This window comes from Acromyrmex echinatior, chromosome 3, assembly GCF_024713525.1.
Source record: "Acromyrmex echinatior isolate Ae372 chromosome 3, ASM2471352v2, whole genome shotgun sequence".
In the NCBI taxonomy this organism is placed as follows: domain Eukaryota; kingdom Metazoa; phylum Arthropoda; class Insecta; order Hymenoptera; family Formicidae; genus Acromyrmex; species Acromyrmex echinatior.
In genome coordinates, this window is record NC_141854.1 from 3,030,827 (window position 1) to 3,042,829 (window position 12,003).

Genomic DNA, 12,003 nt, shown 5'->3' on the forward strand with positions numbered 1-12,003 from the left:
GAGGGAAAAGAAGAGGAAAAGGAAAGCGAGCCGAGAGGTCGTTCGCATCCAGAGTTCGAAGTTGGCAGGCGAACGTGTAATCGCGTTTCGTGACTACGACGTAGAATTCGTTGCCCTGTGCCCTTTCCTACCCCTTTTGCCTCGCAACTTGCGCGAGGACAAAAAAGGGAAGGGCACGACGGAAAGAAAAATTACCAGATCGCATCGAGATTTTTTTCCCGAGAGCGTAGACGAAAAGAGAGCAGGGAAATTACAATCGACGGAAAGATCCTCGTTCGATATAGTTTAATGTAACGATTAATCGTATGGGAAATTAAATACTGCGTCATAATTTTTCTTTCGTGTCTACTAGATTGTATTTGTTGAAACGCGATGTATGGATAGTAGAAAACGGATACTCGCATCAGGAAACATATTGCGCAGACGAGAACGTTAATATGCATGCAATAGTAAAATTGTCTTCGGCTTTCAAGGATTCAATTACGGGCGATTTTCCCGTAAATTGTTGCGGTTGAACGTTACACCGCGCAAAAAGCACTGTGAATGATTTTCTCTCGCGTCTCGGTGATTGACACATTTCGACCTAACGATCTTCTAGCAATTTGCCTTCTTGGCGGTTGACGGTTGCGAAGTTAACAATGGAAGCTTGTCGAAATATTTCCTCCGTTCAGCACGATTCAGCACGGGTAGGATCGATGATTGTCGTTGGTAATTTCCCATTATATATCTCTTTAAAACGTCGGAAGAATTACGACGGAGATTACCGTATCCTTGATCCGTTATATAACGTGCGAATAAACAACCTGGGACAAACGTAGCTCTCTATAATTTTAGGTGTGCTACATCTTCAAATTATCTCATTACGGAGGATATTGCTTAGCAAATAACGAAGTCTATTCAAAACGTAGTTACAGCAAAGTGGTAATTTACCTCCAATTTATACTATAAATTTCAACGAAAAGCAATTTCATTATTCGCTTTCTATTTTTTTTTTTTTTTTTACGAACATAACGTAATAGAATTCAATGACTTTTTTTACATTCGTCTATGAATCTAGGAATCTTTTATATTTCCCTGCAGACTCATTTGACATTTCCTAATTGCATAATTTCATTTGTTTGTAACTCAACTTCTTTTAGCAACTTTCTTTAAAAAAGACCAGTATAAATAATTAGATATCCGATATATCTATGAGAACGTTACCGTCACCGGCTGCAGGTGCACCGACGAGACGCTACATTGCGGCTCCGAATCGACTGGGCGCGACCCGTGTCGTAAAAAGGCCGGCTCGTAAAGTCGCAACAAGAGAAAGGATGCCGCGCTCCGTAGAAGACATCCGTAGCTATCGATGCGTCCTCCGGATTTAAACGCGAGAGCGAGGTGAACCTTGACATTTCACAGAGGTCATGGAAGAGAAGGCGGCCACGAGAGTGATCTCGAGCCGTCGAGCGGTGAGAGCATCTGGACGGTGTAGTTCCGGTGTGGCTACCATGAGAAACTTATAGTTGCTTACTCACGGCGAAAGCCGAAGAGAGAAGAACCGACGAGGCAGAGGAGGAAGAGGAAGACGAGGAGGAGGAGGAGGAAAGAGGCGGCTGGAGGCAGAAGCGAAGTGCCTACTTACGACAGCCACGATCCCATCCCCTCGTAAACATCGGACGGCAGGACGGCTCCTGGGAATCCGCGCGCGGCGAGAACAAGGATACCAGGTGCAGCGGTACCGATAACGACCGACTGCGGGAGGCAGTGCGTAACGCCACCGCGGACTGAGGAGAGATCTCCAGCATTCCCGCCATTTTTGCCGCCGCCGCCGCCGCCGCCGCCGCGGATACCGAGCCTGGCATAATTGCCTCAAACTTTACGGATAATTGAGCGAACGGACGTGCGCCGAGACACGCGTTATTAATTACGTACGCGCGACGTTACCGTGACGTTACCGTGCCCGCTAATGATGCCCGCGGTCGACCACCGACGAATGGCGAATGAAATTAAATCCTTGAGAGTTGAATGGAAGGCCTTGATTATTCGAGCTACGATGATCTTCGGATTTCTTCACTGTCTTCCAAAATCTAGTCCCGTCTCTCCGGGAGAATTGCGAATCATTTCAAAGTAAAATCATTTGGAAATAATTAAAACGAAGTAATTAAAACTCGTGCAATTGTGGCGTCCTGGCGTGGGATGAGAGCATCAATGAATGCCGCATCATGCATGCAGAATTCAAAATTATACTTATTTGTGCGATCACGCAGAACAATATAATTACATTATCATTTTCACTATTTATTTTCCATTATTATCAATTTCCGTGATTATCCAAATTATTAACACGTTTCGATTTGACGTACCGTATATTGTAACGCGGTGTAAATAGAAATTTGCGCCGCGTGAAAATTTTCCTGGGAAACAACTAATTAAACATACGCGCTCGCATACACGGGTAGAGAAAGCAAAGTATCTTAGACGTATAATAATATAGCACGCAATGACTTTGGATTTACTTATGTCGCGGCCATCGCCGCGTAGATGATATTAATTTAAATTCGCAAGAGCGCTTTCTACAAAACGCGTTACGCGTCTAAATGTAAGTCGGTTATGCGGTCTGTGCCCCAAGGAGAATGCGAGCTGATGTTACGTTGTATACAGTGAACGAGGAAGAGGCAAAAGTCGAGAAAGGAGAGAAACAAGCAGGCGAGATCGAATCAGCTGAGAGGAAAACCGCCTTCTGGCGAATTCAACAGAGTGCTTCCTTAAAATCAAGAATACGAGGAGGATTTGTCAGAGACGAGGCCGAGGATGCTGCACAATTTGCTTGAATAACATAGCTCGCAAAAATTGCTCTGATAAATTAGAAATTGATAAAATCGTACGATGTGATTTATAAGATTTATAAGATTAAATTGTATAATTTCTTGCATTGATCAAAAATAAATTTTTTACTGCACGTAGATATGCAAGTATTAATTAAATATGTGGAGTTTTTATTCTTATTTTCTATATTACGGAGAAAATGTCTCTAATCGAGCCTTTTAATAAGTATTAATAATAGATTCTGTGAGAGCGACAAAAGATTTTCTCGAAGAAACAGTATAAAACATAATTATAAAGTCAAATGCTGTAAAAGAAAGTAATAGATACATTGTGAAAAACCGACGCAGCTTTATGGAGAATAGTTGGATACTATGTATTCAAATTAATAAATAACCGAACTATGGTTTCTCCGTCAATAATAATTGATATTTGACAAATGGGAATAATTGTAAACGCAAGAAAGTAATCAGAACGTCTCTATAATTTCGTCGTGAGAACACAATACGTTGAAGAACACGTTTTACGAAATTCGATATCTTGCCAAACGAGAATATTAGCACACAAAAAAATGAATTCTTAAAGAAATGCATAAATGCTTTAACCCAAGAATATTTTATGCTTAGAATAGTGCCAAGAATAAACAATTTCCGATTAACAATAAATTATTCGTAAGATAAAATAAATTTTATTCTTGGTACAAAACAAATTTTATTATACAATAAAAGAATAAAGTTGCACTTCAACACTAAATATGCTTATATTAGCATTATTTTTTCTTCAATGATACCTTTTGTAAACTTATCTCAAACTCCAGTATTCTATATCCACTTTTTACTAACATTAAGATGAACAGAAACCAATGCTGCAATAAATGACGATAGCTTTGTAAATAAAGTGCCATATTTATAGAGCATGCCTCTTAATATGCACGGGATACAAGTTCCCAAAATTTGAATCAAACTTGGATTATACCCTCTATTAATGTAACAAAGGCAAGTGAAATGTTGAGACCTTTCAATCTCCATTAGCCATATTGCAAATAAGGAAGGACGAGTTGAATATTTCATCCACCCTTAAAGATTGAACCACATTTAGAGATATGTTCCACAAATGCAACAGTTCACTCACAAAACCATCATCACTCGTCATTCGTTACACCCACGCACTTCCGGCATCTTGATATTACCGATACACACTGTTGAATTTTCAAATTTGTAATTCTCAATCCAAGAACAAATAGTTGTAAATAATGCGATTGAATTTCTTAAAACCATATAATAATTTTAGAAATAAGAATATAATTTTAAGAATAAAATATATGCATAAATTTATCTATTTATTATTGGTGCCAGTGAACATTTATAATTCTTCAATCGAAGAGAACATTTTATACTTAAATGAAAGTAAATAGCATTCAAGAATAAAAATATAGGTGAATCAAGAATTCATTTTTTTTCTGTGAGATTAATCAAAAGCGACAGCGAATAACAACCGAGTAATTTGTCCTCTGATGATTGGAAGGGCAACTGGTAGCTTGTCCTACGTGACACAGCGTAAACTTAGTATATTCCAAGTTCCATGATGCGAATGACAACGACTACGACGACGACGACGACACTGACGCGGTTCCTATTCGCGCGACCACGTCGGGACTTACAGGGAACTCGGGAACTCCGACTGCAGATCAAACGGAAGCCCAAGGATAGTATTAGACAGTCAAAGCAGAAGTTTGCAGAGACCTCGGCGTTCTACTCCGGTGCACGGATTCCGCTCGTTGATTTTCGCGCTCAATCAAGCAAAAGGTAAGAAACGGAGTCGACCTTCTCACCATTTAGTGGAATTCACAATGTATGAAGCACATGTGTTGATTCGTAAAAGATATTTTAAGATCTGTGACGTCTTTCGATGACATACTCACTTGTACAGTGAATATAGGCTATGACTTTATACGACAAACGCGATAATACGTATAATTTTACACAGTATTTTAAATAATAAAAACCATAGTACTAAGGAAATACCGCATAACTAACTGAATACTGTCTTAAAAGAGTTAAAAAACGAAAAGCAGCATTGAGTCGTACGTTTTACGTATTGTGTTTTATGTTCATGAAATCGTGATATAAAAATAAACCGAGGTGTAAGACGGTTTTATTATTTTCCGAAGAAAAATATGTAATATTAACAATAAGTATATTAAATAACAACACATAATGTCACGACAAAATACTGATTGTGTAAAAGAAATGCTTGAGATTCATCGTTTGATTTTTTTGCTGCAAAACAGAATCTGGAAATTCTTGTTCTACACTTTTCTTGATATGACAATTGGCGTTGTAACATTATTGTATGAAGCATCTTCACATATAAAAGAACATGTTTTATTTAATTACAACTCTCGACTGTTGAATTTAATGTCAACTAGATGTAACTCTGCGTTTTAAGAATATTATTGAATTACTGAAGATGGCCAGATTGTGGCCGAAACGTTTAATGTTTTAATTTATGTAATAACAATTAAATATCACAAACTATAACTTGTGCTGTGGTTTTTTATGCTCTTATTTTTTATATGTTTTAATAAGTATTGACTTTTTTTGTAACTCTGCTTGGGAAAGTTTCTGTATTTTTTTAAGCATAATTTATGTTTAAGCACACTTTATATACAGTCATCGTGAAATTACACCATAAAGCTATTGTTTCTAACAGCAAAAGTATGCCAAATAAAACCTTAACAATTGTCAGGACAAAGACCTGTAAGTTTCTTGCGACATCGATCTTAAAGTCCGACTCGTGCCCGGAGGTTCAAGGGCTTATTACGATCCATCTTACCTTGAGAACCCACGGCGGGCAATTGAAATTTTTTTCACGGCCGTAAAATCACTGTTTCGTTTTCTTCGGAATGACGATCTAGCCGGATATCCCGAATGTAATAATGGAATTATCTTTTTCTTTCAGATTTTGTCGTTTCCGTAATGTCGTAATGTATATTGGAAAATGTAACGAGTATTGAGAAACAATCGGCAACAGAATTTTATCTTATGTGTATTGTATTTTATTATACGATATATAAATATAAATATAAGCATCAACTAAATATAAATTATATAGAAAGAATTTTATTAAGTGTTATTAAAAAATAAATAATTTTATAATCTTCTACGTTTGAAAAATATTAAACATATTATGATTAATATATAAATTTTGAGAAAAAACAAATTACTTTCCTTTATATAACGATCTTAAAATTATGTCAAAATTGTTTTAATTATTGTATTCATTGTATCATATATTGAGAAAAAATATGCTAATTTATACAAAATAAATTTATAGCCACAAACATCTAATCTAAAAATTCCGAAGCTTAATAACAGCTTTTGCTCTATGAAAACCGGCACACGATATCGCGTGATGCAAACTTGACGAAGGCGAAGCAGTGAAACGCAAGTTAAGTCGATGTCTATCTAACAGTAAAAGTCCTGCTAGACGACGATAAAACTCAGCGGATTTGCAAGGACAGAGAAAGAGTTTACTCATTCATTTGTCATCAAATCTTGGAAAGCGTATCTTAACAGCCGTATAATTCCTAGTTAAATTTTATCTCACGTCGTTTAAATAAATGATGCAAAACAATAACTTGAATTCCTAATGTCAGTTTGTCTGCTAATCTAAAATATTAATATTCATAACGCCTTAATGATTAATATATTTTTTAAGATTTATACATATAACACAATATGTCTAAATGTAAAATTGCTTTTATCAAAATTTTATCTTTTTCATACTGCATGAAACGTATATTATCAAGAAAGTAGTCGTTGCGGAAGATCAAAAATTACAAACTTTAGAAAAAATTGACCACAAAATAGTCAAAGCGATTTAATAGTAATATCACAAAGTACCTGGTGTAAAGCAACACAATTAACGAAACAGCATGCAGTCGGCAAGGGCTCGTAAAAATTCTGCTGTTCGTGCAGCAGAAGTTTCAAGCGCTTGCAATTTTCTTCCTCGAGGATAATAGCGTCGCACTGGACGCGACTAGAATTTTGAAACGATCGGCAAACAGACGCAGCGCAAATTTAAGCAGCGATGATCCATACTTTTAGTTATTTCAGATGATGAGTTGTTTATACTTGATTATGTATGTGTGTGTAAAAATTATTTGCCGCGTAAATAATATAATCATGCCAATCGCTCTCGAGCGAGTAAAAATATGCGTTAAGGTTTGCATGTAAATGCGCGTTAATGATGAAAAGAAGATATCCTTCGAAGAGATTATTAATGTAGAAAAAGTGCCCTTTGTTCTTGTGAAGCATGTAATTTTAGCGATTACGGTGTGATTTATTGGTAAGATTTTTCAATATTTCACATTTTACAAATACTTACAAAATAGATAGTAATAATACATCAACGTAATTAACAAAAAAGATCTATCGTCAAATAAAAAAATGTTAAAATTTTACTAAACATGTTCACAAATATTGAGAATATGTGTATAAATTCCAATTAATAAAACTCTTAAAAATGAAACGAATTGGAAAGGTAAAAAATTAAACGTCTTTTAAACTATCAATTAATCTTACAATTAGTTATTGATTAAATTCGTCCTCCGTATAAATGAAACTACAATTAAACGAGATGCTGCGAATCGCTAAGTTGAAATTAGTTAGCTTGAACTGCTGCAACATGGCCCAAGAGTTTAGAATTCATTACTAGTACCGGAAACGTATAGACAGAGTTGCAGAGTTCACCACTAACAATCTGGGTACCTAATCCCAAGATAGCGCAGCTTGTTGCCTCATTCTAAATTATCTCTGTACGTATCATAAAGGAAGAAGGAAAATTCAGTTAACTAACGGCCAGACAGCAAACCATTTCTCGATTAACCATCTTATACATATAATCTGACTTCACACGCGTCTCTGTCAATCGTCATTTACCCAACATCTTGAGATTTCTAACGGATGTTATCTCCACCGATATGAGAATTGAATGAATATAATAAGTCAACGAAAGACGAGATGACACTCTTCACATTTCACACTTATGGCTGATATACAGTTACTTGAACACACATGTACACATATACACGTACGAAGGAAAAAATGTTTTGTATTTGTATTAGAAACGATACACTTAAATCCTAAAATTTTGTGTTGAATGTTTATCGTATCCGAATGTTAATTTAACATAATGTGATTGTGTTATTGTTGAATATTTTGTGTTAAATTTATATTCAATATTTGTTAATGATAAAATAACACAATTATGAGTAAGTGAACAAATAGCATAAAAATAGTGTTTTTAAAACCTAAATTTTAAGATAAATAAGTAAAATGTGTCAATTTAACATATTATAAATGTTAATTTTAATGAAGAAATATGATTGCTTACAAATTTTGTCAGTGTTACATTTTTTGCGTAAATTTTTTAAAAACATTTGTATTACCTCCTAATATATGCATGTTGTGTGAAATTAAAACACAAATTTCAATATGTCGTTTGGTACACTCGAAATGTGTTTTTAATAAAAACTTTTCAATTGCGTATACATGAGACAGTTTGGCGTCAAGTTACTACAATTTTGGAATTTCGGTCGCAATGCTATTATCACGGTAAAATTGGATTGCTCCAATTATTCAGCCAAAAATTGTATTGGTCAATCAATAATTAAATCAAAGATCACGATCGGAATAAAAAAAAAAAATCCCGTCCATAGACTTTTCGCGCTCGAATCCTAGAAGCCTCGATCGCGACTTAGGAACTAGTCTTCGACGACCTCAATTCCATTGGCGAAACTCGATACGCATCTCGCGAAACGATTCATCGTAGAAGCGTAAAAGCGAACCGTGTCGCATTTCCGCGGATTTCCGTTTATTATCGACCCTACGTCTCTCGAAACGTAAATATGGGAGGCGCAAGGCACCCTTCGACGACGACCTCCGAATATCCTCGTCGACTTTTTCGCGGCTATCCCTTGCCTTCCACTGTTTCCGTTGCGCTGTCGCGCGATCGAGAGATGAATGTGCCTGAAAGAAACTTCGACTGCTCGAGGGCCCTCGACTCACGAGGCATGCCGTCACGTTTTGTGACTCGCGAATCAAATCTCACGTCGAAATGCTCGGCCAAATCATCATGGAGGATTCTTCTTTCGGAACAGAAGCCGGTCTCTTTCTCGTAAAACTCCGATAAGTATCAGTAGACTCATAATACTATCATAACAATATTACAAGTTTCCGCGTCTTGCAACTTATAAATTTAATAATTATACTTCTTGTGTTTTGTGTGTGTGTGTGTGTGTGTGTGTGTGTGTGTGTGTGTGTGTGTGTGTGTGTGTGTGGGGGGGGGGGGGGGCGCACGTATATAGGGTGTCCCAAAAGCCTTTGCCAATCGCTTTTGTGTAGGTAGAGCGGACTAAACTGAGTCAAAAAGTCCTCTACTATTTTGCAATTTTCGCAATAGTTAACAAAATATTAATTACTAAAAATTGCCAAATATTGGTCTTGAATAATTCTTTACTCAAATACTATCAACTTTATAGAAAAGCTGCAAGAGACAAAAGTCGTTAATTTTCTTCTCATAAAGTTCTGAGAATTTTTTCAGAATTTTTTCAGAATTTTTTAATACCGTATTTTCTCATGTTGGTAAAAATAAGAAAATGCAGTACTAAAAAATTGATAAAAAATTCTGAAAAAATTCTTAGAGTTCTATGAGAGGAAAATAAATGATTTTTGTCTCTTACAGTTTTTCTGTAAAGTTAATTTTATTTAAGTTATTTGAATAAAAAATTATTCGAGACCAATATTTGGCAATTTTTAGTAATTAATATCTTATTAACTATTGCGAAAATTGTAAAATGATATAGGACTTTTCGACTCAATTTAATCCGCTCTATCTACACAAAAGCGATTGGCAAAAACTTTCGGGACATCCTGTATATATACCATTGAGATGAAAAGCTAAAATTATAAAAAATCAATTGAAGAATACCGATGCGCGAATCTTTAGCCATTAATTATCTTAACATCTTTGATACTATTTTTATTCATATCTATGTATATTTTTTAGTTTATTCTGATTTATTGTATATTTTTCCGTATTATTTAAAAAGCGGAATACGCGAAATACATATATGAATAGAAACATTGTAATAAAAGATTCAAGCATCGTTATTCTATCTGATATACTGCAAATATTAAGTTTGAAATCTTTGCACGTGTCTGGTTCGTGGATTGCATTAATCTCGTGAGGATTGAATGAAAACTCTGGAAATAAAATATATTCCAATTTCGCGTGATAACATTCACCGAATTTTCGAGACGAACGATATCGCCGCCGCTCCTTCGCATTCGAGCACATTCCTTGTGTTACATTTTATGGAACATTTTAACGCGGCAGATTTATATTTTGCTTAAGAGAATTTCAACAGAATTTATGTTATGCTTCCGTGTCATAAATTTAATCATTGCGTCATATTTAAATGGAATATTGTGTACATATAAATTAAACAATAATATTAAAAATCCTTCAAGGTATTTATTTCAAATCGCACGTTTAATTAAGGCTTCTGCAAATGCAATAAAGGATGAACACGGTCGATCTTCGAATCGTCAGAGTCAAACGAGTCCACGATAAATTATCTCACAAAGCAGCTCTCCTATTATCGCTATCCTTCGTCTAACTCTTAAAAAAAATGTAATACTATAAGTATAAAAATTGATTAGCAATTAATTACTTATTTTAAACATTAAAACACTGCTGTTAGTACTTTTAATACCTAAATAATGATTTATAATCAATCACTAACCAATTTAATATTTACAGTATTAAATTCCTTTAAGGGAATGTCTAGAAATCTCGTGCTTACCTCCTCCACCTTTCTACAAACTCCCAATCAGAGTCAATCGTGATACCGATATACGTAAAAGAAGTATACCTTCCTACGCGAGGAAGTGCACGTTACAAGACACTCGAATATTGAATGACCGAACTCGCGAATCACTCACTAGAGACGAACGAACACCCGTCTTTCTCCTCGTTCTCCTTTTGAAAGGAGAGTGACAGCACACGCACTCGACGTTTTTCTACATTCGATCCACTATTTGACTATTCGAAAACCGTCACATTTTCCCGCTAACCACGAATTGCCGCGCGCGCGCGACGAACTCCCATCGCGATAGCTCGTCGCGAACTGACAACGCGGGACAACGTTGGCGGTCGGGGCCGGCCGAGCCTGGCCGGAAACGGCCGAGAACCGGCGGCATCGCGCGCGCGACTCGCGAGTGTATTACGTGCGACGACCGACGACCGACGAGCGACGAGCGACGACCGACGACCGATTGACGGCCGCGAGGCTGACTATTGATGTTCCCCCGATGCTCTCTGCCAATTCCGCCGGTCGACGGCTTTCCGGGCTTACGGCTTATTGCGCGGCGCGGCGCGGCGTGTCGTGTCGTTTCTGCGAAACGGAATCGCCACCGCGCCGTCGTCGCCTTTCCTATACTTTACCTTCTATTCTAAAGCGTCGACGACCGGATGAGATCGCAGTATGGATCGGTGTATCACGATTCGAGCTGATCGGAGCTCGAGACTCTTCCAACCGCTCTGTGAGCAGCGAGACTGCTATGAATTTAACTTCCTCGCGGGGTAGTCTCGGGAACTCGAGAGTAGTCGAGAGATGTATCATTCTCTCGAGATATCGAGGATATTGAGTTAGTTTTATGTTGGCTGTGTATAATATATCTGTAAAAAAGATCCTCTGGCAATAAAAGAATATTAAATCTCTTTTTAGTACTTTTAAATATTAACGTGATTAATTATATTGATTGTTTTTACTACATATGGATTGTTTTAAACTTAAAGCGTTTGAAAAATAAGATTTTAATGAGCAAACAATAATTTTTGAATAATTTTAGTGTTCTTATAAGCTTAATGACGATGAATTTGATATATTAAAACGATTCCATAAATGCACTGAAATTTAAATAAGTTATAATCTTTTATTCTTGTGCTAATCTACAGGAAAAAAAAACATTAATATTTTAAGATGCAGAAAGAAAGATTTTATAACAACCGTAATAATACGCGCGAGTGTATAAATATCGACTATGTATTGGTATTTCTCTACTACATTCATCTATAGGGTTGCCATCAAAATTTTCAAAACTAGAACTTGCAGGCTAAAGCTCTGTATAT

General features: G+C 36.3%; 1 protein-coding gene across 2 annotated transcripts in view; it reads right to left on the reverse strand.

Moving 5' to 3' along the window:
- The window catches only part of LOC105144987 (uncharacterized), a 112,322-nt gene extending 101,142 nt beyond the window's left edge, over positions 1-11,180 (reverse strand). Inside the window, exon 1 of one of the 2 annotated variants that reach the window (XM_087404134.1) lies at positions 10,676-11,159. The gene's annotated coding sequence lies outside the window, so the exon portion shown is untranslated. Of the gene's footprint in view, positions 1-10,675 lie in introns of both variants that reach the window. The other variant, XM_011054274.2, reaches the window with a different exon arrangement.
- Positions 11,181-12,003: the final 823 nt, after the last annotated feature.